We start from the raw sequence: 12,216 nt of genomic DNA, 5'->3' as shown, positions 1-12,216 counted from the left end.
GCTATACACTCGGGGCCGTGATCGTATCAGTGTTAGTTCTCTATGTTCTGGCTGCAGCAACACAGGTTCGGTTCCGGGTCACGGCAGCCTCAGCTCCACCAATAGTGTTGCTTGCTTGACCAGTGGGGAGATACGCGTCCCCCCAGATGTCTTACAGACAACTCCACACATGAGTGGGGCGAGTGGCGCAATGGATACCGCATCTGATAATGGTTCAGGACATTCTAGGTTTGACTCCCAGCTAGCTCGTCTTACATTTTGTGCTAAACCTGTGCATCGTGTATCTTTTCATGAATTCACTGGAGAGGGCTCACTTCACCAATGTCAACAAGGAGAAGGTCCTTCCAGTGCTTAATAAACTCTTTGTCAAACATTAACCTGGAGAGTTACATTCTTCAACACAATTTTAGAAGTAACTTTTCCTTCAAGAAGGTCGTCCTGTCATTGGAAAAGGTTGCTTAAATCTCAAAATCAAGATTCCGCATAATAGAAAATTCATTCCCACTGAATTGGGATTCAAGATTTCTGAAATGTATGAGTTTCATTAAATACTGAAGGAGTTTTCTGCCAATGAAAATCATTGAACATTGTTTCAGTCGTCCTTTCCAAGAAACCCGTCTGTTGCATTTTATTTTGGCCTTACGTGTAGCTGTCAGCGGTGGAGAGACAATTCTGCCATTGCATAGCAACACACTCGGGGCCGTGATCGTATAGTGGTTAGTACTCTGTGTAGTGGCCGCCGCAACCCCGGTTCGAGTCCGCGTCACGGCAGCCTAAGCTTCACCAATAGTGTTGCTTGCTTGACCAGTGGAGAGATACGCGTCCCCACCCGATGTCTTTCAGACAACTACACACATGCGTGGGGCTAGTGGCGCAATGGATAACGCATCTGACTACGGATCAGAAGATTCTAGGTTCGACTCCTAGCTAGCTCGTCTTACATTTTGTGCTAAACCTGTGCATCGTGTATCTTTTCATGAATTCACTGGAGAGGGCTCACTTCACCAATGTCAACAAGGAGAAGGTCCTTCCAGTGCTTAATAAACTCTTTGTCAAACATTAACCTGGAGAGTTACATTCTTCAACACAATTTTAGAAGTAACTTTTCCTTCAAGAAGGTCGTCCTGTCATTGGAAAAGGTTGCTTAAATCTCAAAATCAAGATTCCGCAAAATAGAAAATTCATTCCCACTGAATTGGGATTCAAGATTTCTGAAATGTATGAGTTTCATTAAATACTGAAGGAGTTTTCTGCCAATGAAAATCATTGAACATTGTTTCAGTCGTCCTATCTACGAAACCCGTCTGTTGCATTTTATTTTGGCCTTACGTGTAGCTGTCAGCGGTGCAGAGACAATTCTGCCATTGCATAGTAACACACTCGGGGCCGTGATCGTATAGTGGTTAGTACTCTGTGTTGTGGCCGCAGCAACCCCGGTTGGAATCCAGGTCACGGCAGCCTCAGCTTCACCAATAGTGTTGCTTGCTTGACCAGTGGGGAGATACGCGTCCCCACCCGATGTCTTACAGAAAACTCCACACATGAGTGGGGCGAGTGGCGCAATGGATACCGCATCTGATAATGGTTCAGGACATTCGAGGTTTGACTCCCAGCAAGCTCGTCTTACATTTTGTGCTAAACCTGTGCATCGTGTATCTTTTCATGAATTCACTGGAGAGGGCTCACTTCACCAATCTCAACAAGGAAAAGGTCCTTCCAGTGCTTAATAAACTCTTTGTCAAACATTAACCTGGGGAGTTACATTCTTCAACACAATTTTAGAAGTACCTTTTCCTTCAAGAAGGTCGTCCTGTCATTGGAAAAGGTTGCTTAAATCTCAAAATCCAGATCGAGCGAAATAGAAAATTCATTCCCACTGAATTGGTATTCAAGATTTCTGAATTGTATGAGTTTCATGAAATACTGAAGGAGTTTTCTGCCAATGAAAGTCATTTAACATTGTTTGAGTCGTCCTTTCTAAAAAAAAACAGTCTGTTGCATTTTATTTTGGCCGTACGTGTAGCTGTCAGCGGTAGCCAGACAATTTTGCCATTGCATAGCTATACACTCGGGGCCGTGATCGTATCAGTGTTAGTTCTCTATGTTCTGGCTGCAGCAACACAGGTTCGGTTCCGGGTCACGGCAGCCTCAGCTCCACCAATAGTGTTGCTTGCTTGACCAGTGGGGAGATACGCGTCCCCCCAGATGTCTTACAGACAACTCCACACATGAGTGGGGCGAGTGGCGCAATGGATACCGCATCTGATAATGGTTCAGGACATTCTAGGTTTGACTCCCAGCTAGCTCGTCTTACATTTTGTGCTAAACCTGTGCATCGTGTATCTTTTCATGAATTCACTGGAGAGGGCTCACTTCACCAATGTCAACAAGGAGAAGGTCCTTCCAGTGCTTAATAAACTCTTTGTCAAACATTAACCTGGAGAGTTACATTCTTCAACACAATTTTAGAAGTAACTTTTCCTTCAAGAAGGTCGCCCTGTCATTGGAAAAGGTTGCTTAAATCTCAAAATCAAGATCCTGCGAAATAGAAAATTCATTCCCACTGAATTGGTATTCAAGATTTCTGAATTGTATGAGTTTCATGAAATACTGAAGGAGTTTTCTGCCAATGAAAGTCATTTAACATTGTTTGAGTCGTCCTTTCTAAAAAAAAAACAGTCTGTTGCATTTTATTTTGGCCGTAAGTGTAGCTGTCAGCAGTAGACAGACAATTTTGCCATTGCATAGCTATACACTCGGGGCCGTGATCGTATCAGTGTTAGTTCTCTGTGTTCTGGCTGCAGCAACACAGGTTAGGTTCCGGGTCACGGCAGCCTCAGCTCCACCAATAGTGTTGCTTGCTTGACCAGTGGGGAGATACGCGTCCCCCCAGATGTCTTACAGACAACTCCACACATGAGTGGGGCGAGTGGCGCAATGGATACCGCATCTGATAATGGTTCAGGACATTCTAGGTTTGACTCCCAGCTAGCTCGTCTTACATTTTGTGCTAAACCTGTGCATCGTGTATCTTTTCATGAATTCACTGGAGAGGGCTCACTTCACCAATGTCAACAAGGAAAAGGTCCTTCCAGTGCTTAATAAACTCTTTGTCAAACATTAACCTGGAGAGTTACATTCTTCATCACAATTTTAGAAGTACCTTTTCCTTCAAGAAGGTCGTCCTGTCATTGGAAAAGGTTGCTTAAATCTCAAAATCAAGATTCCGCAAAATAGAAAATTCATTCCCACTGAATTGGGATTCAAGATTTCTGAAATGTATGAGTTTCATTAAATACTGAAGGAGTTTTCTGCCAATGAGAATCATTGAACATTGTTTCAGTCGTCCTATCTACGAAACCCGTCTGTTGCATTTTATTTTGGCCTTACGTGTAGCTGTCAGCGGTGCAGAGACAATTCTGCCATTGCATAGCAACGCACTCGGGGCCGTGATCGTATAGTGGTTAGTACTCTGTGTTGTGGCCGCAGCAACCCCGGTTCGAATCCGGGTCACGGCAGCCTCAGCTTCACCAATAGTGTTGCTTGCTTGACCAGTGGGGAGATACGCGTCCCCACCCGATGTCTTACAGAAAACTCCACACATGAGTGGGGCGAGTGGCGCAATGGATACCGCATCTGATAATGGTTCAGGACATTCGAGGTTTGACTCCCAGCAAGCTCGTCTTACATTTTGTGCTAAACCTGTGCATCGTGTATCTTTTCATGAATTCACTGGAGAGGGCTCACTTCACCAATCTCAACAAGGAAAAGGTCCTTCCAGTGCTTAATAAACTCTTTGTCAAACATTAACCTAGAGAGTTACATTCTTCAACACAATTTTAGAAGTACCTTTTCCTTCAAGAAGGTCGTCCTGTCATTGGAAAAGGTTGCTTAAATCTCAAAATCCAGATCCTGCGAAATAGAAAATTCATTCCCACTGAATTGGTATTCAAGATTTCTGAATTGTATGAGTTTCATGAAATACTGAAGGAGTTTTCTGCCAATGAAAGTCATTTAACATTGTTTGAGTCGTCCTTTCTAAAAAAACCAGTCTGTTGCATTTTATTTTGGCCGTACGTGTAGCTGTCAGCGGTAGACAGACAATTTTGCCATCGCATAGCTATACACTCGGGTCCGTGATTGTATCGGTGTTAGTTTTCTATGTTCTGGCCGCAGCAACACAGGTTCGGTTCTGGGTCACGGCAGCCTCAGCTCCACCAATAGAGTTGCTTGCTTCACTAGTGGGGAGATACGAGTCCCCCCAGATGTCTTACAGACAACTCCACACATGAGTGGGGCGAGTGGCGCAATGGATACCGCATCTGATAATGGTTCAGGACATTCTAGGTTTGACTCCCAGCTAGCTCGTCTTACATTTTGTGCTAAACCTGTGCATCGTGTATCTTTTCATGAATTCACTGGAGAGGGCTCACTTCACCAATGTCAACAAGGAGAAGGTCCTTCCAGTGCTTAATAAACTCTTTGTCAAACATTAACCTGGAGAGTTACATTCTTCAACACAATTTTAGAAGTAACTTTTCCTTCTAGAAGGTCGCCCTGTCATTGGAAAAGGTTGCTTAAATCTCAAAATCAAGATCCTGCGAAATAGAAAATTCATTCCCACTGAATTGGTATTCAAGATTTCTGAATTGTATGAGTTTCATGAAATACTGAAGGAGTTTTCTGCCAATGAAAGTCATTTAACATTGTTTGAGTCGTCCTTTCTAAAAAAAACAGTCTGTTGCATTTTATTTTGGCCGTACGTGTAGCTGTCAGCGGTAGACAGACAATTTTGCCATTGCATAGCTATACACTCGGGGGCCGTGATCGTATCGGTGTTAGTTCTCTATGTTCTGGCCGCAGCAACACAGGTTCGGTTCCGGTTCACGGCAGCCTCAGCTCCACCAATAGAGTTGCTTGCTTGACCAGTGGGGAGATACGAGTTCCCCCAGATGTCTTACAGACAACTCCACACATGAGTGGGGCGAGTGGCGCAATGGATACCGCATCTGATAATGGTTCAGGACGTGCTAGGTTTGACTCCCAGCTAGCTGGTCTTACATTTTTTGCTAAACCTGTGCATCGTGTATCTTTTCATGAATTCACTGGGGAGTGCTCACTTCACCAATGTCAACAAGGAGAAGGTCCTTCCAGTGCTGAATAAACTCTTTGTCAAACATTAACCTGGAGAGTTACATTCTTCATCAGAATTTTAGAAGTACCTTTTCCTTCAAGAAGGTCGTCCTGTCATTGGAAAAGGTTGCTTAAATCTCAAAATCAAGATTCCGCAAAATAGAAAATTCATTCCCACTGAATTGGGATTCAAGATTTCTGAAATGTATGAGTTTCATTAAATACTGAAGGAGTTTTCTGCCAATGAAAATCATTGAACATTGTTTCAGTCGTCCTTTCTAAGAAACCCGTCTGTTGCATTTTATTTTGGCCTTACGTGTAGCTGTCAGCGGTGGAGAGACAATTCTGCCATTGCACAGCAACACACTCGGGGCAGTTATCGTATCGTGGTTAGTACTCTGTGTAGTGGCCGCCGCAACCCCGGTTCGAGTCCGCGTCACGGCAGCCTCAGCTTCACCAATAGTGTTGCTTGCTTGACCAGTGGAGAGATACGCGTCCCCACCCGATGTCTTTCAGACAACTACACACATGCGTGGGGCTAGTGGCGCAATGGATAACGCATCTGACTACGGATCAGAAGATTCTAGGTTCGACTCCTAGCTAGCTCGTCTTACATTTTGTGCTAAACCTGTGCATTGTGTATCTTTTTATGAATTCTCTGGAGAGGGCTTTCTTCACCAATGTCAACAAGGAGAAGGTCCTTCCAGTGCTGAATAAACTCTTTGTCAAACATTAACCTGGAGAGTTACATTCTTCATCAGAATTTTAGAAGTACCTTTTCCTTCAAGAAGGTCGTCCTGTCATTGGAAAAGGTTGCTTAAATCTCAAAATCAAGATTCCGCAAAATAGAAAATTCATTCCCACTGAATTGGGATTCAAGATTTCTGAAATGTATGAGTTTCATTAAATACTGAAGGAGTTTTCTGCCAATGAAAATCATTGAACATTGTTTCAGTCGTCCTATCTACGAAACCCGTCTGTTGCATTTTATTTTAGCCTTACGTGTAGCTGTCAGCGGTGCAGAGATAATTCTGCCATTGCATAGCAACTCACTCGGGGCCGTGATCGTATAGTGGTTAGTACTCTGTGTTGTGGCCGCAGCAACCCCGGTTCGAATCCGGGTCACGGCAGCCTCAGCTTCACCAATAGTGTTACTTGCTTGACCAGTGGGGACATACGCGTCCCCACCCGATGTCTTACAGACAACTCCACACAGGAGTGGGGCGAGTGGCGCAATGGATACCGCATCTGATAATGGTTCAGGACATTTGAGGTTTGACTCCCAGCTAGCTCGTCTTACATTTTGTGCTAAACCTGTGCATCGTGTATCTTTTCATGAATTCACTGGAGAGGGCTCACTTCACCAATCTCAACAAGGAAAAGGTCCTTCCAGTGCTTAATAAACTCTTTGTCAAACATTAACCTGGAGAGTTACATTCTTCAACACAATTTTAGAAGTAACTTTTCCTTCAAGAAGGTCGTCCTGTCATTGGAAAAGGTTGCTTAAATCTCAAAATCAAGATCCTGCGAAATAGAAAATTCATTCCCACTGAATTGATATTCAAGATTTCTGAATTGTATGAGTTTCATGAAATACTGAAGGAGTTTTCTGCCAATGAAAGTCATTTAACATTGTTTGAGTCGTCCTTTCTAAAAAAAACAGTCTGTTGCATTTTATTTTGGCCGTACGTGTAGCTGTCAGCGGTAGACAGACAATTTTGCCATCGCATAGCTATTCACTCGGGGCCGTGATCGTATCAGTGTTAGTTTTCTATGTTCTGGCCGCAGCAACACAGGTTCGGTTCTGGGTCACGGCAGCCTCAGCTCCACCCATAGAGTTGCTTGCTTGACAAGTGGGGAGATAAGAGTCCCCCCAGATGTCTTACAGACAACTCCACACATGAGTGGGGCGAGTGGCGCAATGGATAACGCATCTGACTACGGATCAGAAGATTCTAGGTTTGACTCCCAGCTAGCTCGTCTTACATTTTGTGCTAAACCTGTGCATCGTGTATCTTTTCATGAATTCACTGGAGAGGGCTCACTTCACCAATGTCAACAAGGAGAAGGTCATTCGAGTGCTTAATAAACTCTTTGTCAAACATTAACCTGTAGAGTTACATTCTTCAACACAATTTTAGAAGTAACTTTTCCTTCAAGAAGGTCGTCCTGTCATTGGAAAAGGTTGCTTAAATCTCAAAATCAAGATCCTGCGAAATAGAAAATTCATTCCCACTGAATTGGTATTCAAGATTTCTGAATTGTATGAGTTTCATGAAATACTGAAGGAGTTTTCTGCCAATAAAAGTCATTTAACATTGTTTGAGTCGTCCTTTCTAAAAAAAACAGTCTGTTGCATTTTATTTTGGCCGTAAGTGTAGCTGTCAGCAGTAGACAGACAATTTTGCCATTGCATAGCAACACACTCGGGGCCGTGATCGTATAGTGGTTAGTACTCTGTGTAGTGGCCGCCCCAACCCCGGTTCGAGTCTGCGTCACGGCAGCCTCAGCTTCACCAATAGTGGTGCTTGCTTGACCAGTGGAGAGATACGCGTCCCCACCCGATGTCTTTCAGACAACTACACACATGCGTGGGGCTAGTGGCGCAATGGATAACGCATCTGACTACGGATCAGAAGATTCTAGGTTCGACTCCTAGCTAGCTCGTCTTACATGTTGTGCTAAACCTGTGCATCGTGTATCTTTTCATGAATTCACTGGAGAGGGCTCACATCACCAATGTCAACAAGGAAAAGGTCCTTCCAGTGCTTAATAAACTCTTTGTCAAACATTAACCTGGAGAGTTACATTCTTCATCACAATTTTAGAAGTACCTTTTCCTTCAAGAAGGTCGTCCTGTCATTGGAAAAGGTTGCTTAAATCTCAAAATCAAGATTCCGCAAAATAGAAAATTCATTCCCACTGAATTGGTATTCAAGATTTCTGAAATGTATGAGTTTCATTAAATCCTGAAGGAGTTTTCTGCCAATGAAAATCATTGAACATTGTTTCAGTCGTCCTATCTACGAAACCCGTCTGTTGCATTTTATTTTAGCCTTACGTGTAGCTGTCAGCGGTGCAGAGATAATTCTGCCATTGCATAGCAACTCACTCGGGGCCGTGATCGTATAGTGGTTAGTACTCTGTGTTGTGGCCGCAGCAACCCCGGTTCGAGTCCGCGTCACGGCAGCCTAAGCTTCACCAATAGTGTTGCTTGCTTGACCAGTGGAGAGATACGCGTCCCCACCCGATGTCTTTCAGACAACTACACACATGCGTGGGGCTAGTGGCGCAATGGATAACGCATCTGACTACGGATCAGAAGATTCTAGGTTCGACTCCTAGCTAGCTCGTCTTACATTTTGTGCTAAACCTGTGCATTGTGTATCTTTTTATGAATTCTCTGGAGAGGGCTTTCTTCACCAATGTCAACAAGGAGAAGGTCCTTCCAGTGCTGAATAAACTCTTTGTCAAACATTAACCTGGAGAGTTACATTCTTCAACAGAATTTTAGAAGTACCTTTTCCTTCAAGAAGGTCGTCCTGTCATTGGAAAAGGTTGCTTAAATCTCAAAATCAAGATTCCGCAAAATAGAAAATTCATTCCCACTGAATTGGGATTCAAGATTTCTGAAATGTATGAGTTTCATTAAATACTGAAGGAGTTTTCTGCCAATGAAAATCATTGAACATTGTTTCAGTCGTCCTATCTACGAAACCCGTCTGTTGCATTTTATTTTGGCCTTACGTGTAGCTGTCAGCGGTGCAGAGACAATTCTGCCATTGCATAGCAACACACCCGGGGCCGTGATCGTATAGTGGTTAGTACTCTGTGTTGTGGCCGCAGCAACCCCGGTTGGAATCCAGGTCACGGCAGCCTCAGCTTCACCAATAGTGTTGCTTGCCTGACCAGTGGGGAGATACGTGTCCCCACCCGATGTCTTACAGAAAACTCCACACATGAGTGGGGCGAGTGGCGCAATGGATACCGCATCTGATAATGGTTCAGGACATTCGAGGTTTGACTCCCAGCAAGCTCGTCTTACATTTTGTGCTAAACCTGTGCATTGTGTATCTTTTCATGAATTCACTGGAGAGGGCTCACTTCACCAATCTCAACAAGGAGAAGGTCCTTCCAGTGGTTAATAAACTCTTTGTCAAACATTAACCTGGAGAGTTACATTCTTCAACACAATTTTAGAAGTAACTTTTCCTTCAAGAAGGTCGCCCTGTCATTGGAAAAGGTTGCTTGAATCTCAAAATCAAGATCCTGCGAAATAGAAAATTCATTCCCACTGAATTGGTATTCAAGATTTCTGAATTGTATGAGTTTCATGAAATACTGAAGGAGTTTTCTGCCAATGAAAGTCATTTAACATTGTTTGAGTCGTCCTTTCTAAAAAAAAACAGTCTGTTGCATTTTATTTTGGCCGTAAGTGTAGCTGTCAGCAGTAGACAGACAATTTTGCCATTGCATAGCTATACTCTCGGGGGCCGTGATCGTATCGGTGTTAGTTCTCTATGTTCTGGCCGCAGCAACACAGGTTCGGTTCCGGTTCACGGCAGCCTCAGCTCCACCAATAGAGTTGCTTGCTTGACCAGTGGGGAGATACGAGTCCCCCCAGATGTCTTACAGACAACTCCACACATGAGTGGGGCGAGTGGCGCAATGGATACCGCATCTGATAATGGTTCAGGACATTCTAGGTTTGACTCCCAGCTAGCTCGTCTTACATTTTGTGCTAAACCTGTGCATCGTGTATGTTTTCATGAATTCACTGGAGAGGGCTCACTTCACCAATGTCAACAAGGAAAAGGTCCTTCCAGTGCTTAATAAACTCTTTGTCAAACATTAACCTGGAGAGTTACATTCTTCATCACAATTTTAGAAGTACCTTTTCCTTCAAGAAGGTCGTCCTGTCATTGGAAAAGGTTGCTTAAATCTCAAAATCAAGATTCCGCAAAATAGAAAATTCATTCCCACTGAATTGGGATTCAAGATTTCTGAAATGTATGAGTTTCATTAAATACTGAAGGAGTTTTCTGCCAATGAAAATCATTGAACATTGTTTCAGTCGTCCTTTCTAAGAAACCCGTCTGTTGTATTTTATTTTGGCCTTACGTGTAGCTGTCAGCGGTGGAGAGACAATTCTGCCATTGCATAGCAACACATTCGGGGGCGTGATTGTATATTGGTTAGTACTCTGTGTTGTGGCCGCAGCAACCCTGGTTTGAATCCGGGTCACGGCAGCCTCAGTTTCACCAATAGTGTTCCTTGCTTGACCAGTGGGGAGATACGCGTCCCCACCCGATGTCTTACAGACAACTCCACACAGGAGTGGGGCGAGTGGCGCTATGGATACCGCATCTGATAATGGTTCAGGACATTCTAGGTTTGACTCCTCGCTAGCTCGTCTTACATTTTGTGCTAAACCTGTGCATCGTGTATCTTTTCATGAATTCACTGGAGAGGGCTCACTTCACCAATCTCAACAAGGAAAAGGTCCTTCCAGTGCTTAATAAACTCTTTGTCAAACATTAACCTGGAGAGTTACATTCTTCAACACAATTTTAGAAGTAACTTTTCCTTCAAGAAGGTCGTCCTGTCATTGGAAAAGGTTGCTTAAATCTCAAAATCAAGATCCTGCGAAATAGAAAATTCATTCCCACTGAATTGATATTCAAGATTTCTGAATTGTATGAGTTTCATGAAATACTGAAGGAGTTTTCTGCCAATGAAAGTCATTTAACATTGTTTGAGTCGTCCTTTCTAAAAAAAACAGTCTGTTGCATTTTATTTTGGCCGTAAGTGTAGCTGTCAGCAGTAGACAGACAATTTTGCCATTGCATAGCTATACACTCGGGGCCGTGATCGTATCAGTGTTAGTTCTCTATGTTCTGGCTGCAGCAACACAGGTTCGGTTCCGGGTCACGGCAGCCTCAGCTCCACCAATAGTGTTGCTTGCTTGACCAGTGGGGAGATACGCGTCCCCCCAGATGTCTTACAGACAACTCCACACATGAGTGGGGCGAGTGGCGCAATGGATACCGCATCTGATAATGGTTCAGGACATTCTAGGTTTGACTCCCAGCTAGCTCGTCTTACATTTTGTGCTAAACCTGTGCATCGTGTATCTTTTCATGAATTCACTGGAGAGGGCTCACTTCACCAATGTCAACAAGGAGAAGGTCCTTCCAGTGCTTAATAAACTCTTTGTCAAACATTAACCTGGAGAGTTACATTCTTCAACACAATTTTAGAAGTAACTTTTCCTTCAAGAAGGTCGTCCTGTCATTGGAAAAGGTTGCTTAAATCTCAAAATCAAGATTCCGCAAAATAGAAAATTCATTCCCACTGAATTGGGATTCAAGATTTCTGAAATGTATGAGTTTCATTAAATACTGAAGGAGTTTTCTGCCAATGAAAATCATTGAACATTGTTTCAGTCGTCCTTTCCAAGAAACCCGTCTGTTGCATTTTATTTTGGCCTTACGTGTAGCTGTCAGCGGTGGAGAGACAATTCTGCCATTGCATAGCAACACACTCGGGGCCGTGATCGTATAGTGGTTAGTACTCTGTGTAGTGGCCGCCGCAACCCCGGTTCGAGTCCGCGTCACGGCAGCCTAAGCTTCACCAATAGTGTTGCTTGCTTGACCAGTGGAGAGATACGCGTCCCCACCCGATGTCTTTCAGACAACTACACACATGCGTGGGGCTAGTGGCGCAATGGATAACGCATCTGACTACGGATCAGAAGATTCTAGGTTCGACTCCTAGCTAGCTCGTCTTACATTTTGTGCTAAACCTGTGCATTGTGTATCTTTTTATGAATTCTCTGGAGAGGGCTTTCTTCACCAATGTCAACAAGGAGAAGGTCCTTCCAGTGCTGAATAAACTCTTTGTCAAACATTAACCTGGAGAGTTACATACTTCAACAGAATTTTAGAAGTACCTTTTCCTTCAAGAAGGTCGTCCTGTCATTGGAAAAGGTTGCTTAAATCTCAAAATCAAGATTCCGCAAAATAGAAAATTCATTCCCACTGAATTGGGATTCAAGATTTCTGAAATGTATGAGTTTCATTA

General features: G+C 43.6%; 7 non-coding genes across 7 annotated transcripts; all 7 read left to right on the top strand.

Annotated features, from left to right (window-relative positions):
• Nucleotides 1-862: 862 nt before the first annotated feature.
• On the top strand, nucleotides 863-935 carry trnar-acg (transfer RNA arginine (anticodon ACG)). Its single transcript has one exon. It is a non-coding gene; the product is annotated as a tRNA-Arg (tRNA).
• Nucleotides 936-3,446: 2,511 nt separating this feature from the next.
• On the top strand, nucleotides 3,447-3,518 carry trnah-gug (transfer RNA histidin (anticodon GUG)). Its single transcript has one exon. It is a non-coding gene; the product is annotated as a tRNA-His (tRNA).
• A 2,150-nt stretch (nucleotides 3,519-5,668) lies between these two features.
• On the top strand, nucleotides 5,669-5,741 carry trnar-acg (transfer RNA arginine (anticodon ACG)). The gene has a single exon. It is a non-coding gene; the product is annotated as a tRNA-Arg (tRNA).
• Nucleotides 5,742-6,191: 450 nt separating this feature from the next.
• Nucleotides 6,192-6,263, top strand: trnah-gug (transfer RNA histidin (anticodon GUG)). The gene has a single exon. It is a non-coding gene; the product is annotated as a tRNA-His (tRNA).
• A 1,464-nt stretch (nucleotides 6,264-7,727) lies between these two features.
• Nucleotides 7,728-7,800, top strand: trnar-acg (transfer RNA arginine (anticodon ACG)). Its single transcript has one exon. It is a non-coding gene; the product is annotated as a tRNA-Arg (tRNA).
• A 613-nt stretch (nucleotides 7,801-8,413) lies between these two features.
• trnar-acg (transfer RNA arginine (anticodon ACG)) lies at nucleotides 8,414-8,486 on the top strand. Its single transcript has one exon. It is a non-coding gene; the product is annotated as a tRNA-Arg (tRNA).
• Nucleotides 8,487-11,845: 3,359 nt separating this feature from the next.
• On the top strand, nucleotides 11,846-11,918 carry trnar-acg (transfer RNA arginine (anticodon ACG)). The gene has a single exon. It is a non-coding gene; the product is annotated as a tRNA-Arg (tRNA).
• The last annotated feature ends 298 nt before the right edge of the window (nucleotides 11,919-12,216 follow it).

This window comes from Idiotropiscis lumnitzeri, chromosome 9, assembly GCF_059441095.1.
Source record: "Idiotropiscis lumnitzeri isolate Australia: NSW breed Sydney's pygmy pipehorse chromosome 9, RoL_Ilum_1.0, whole genome shotgun sequence".
Classification (NCBI taxonomy): domain Eukaryota; kingdom Metazoa; phylum Chordata; class Actinopteri; order Syngnathiformes; family Syngnathidae; genus Idiotropiscis; species Idiotropiscis lumnitzeri.
The sequence above is the reverse complement of the archived record's forward strand: the minus strand, read 5'-3'. Positions and strand labels throughout refer to the sequence as shown.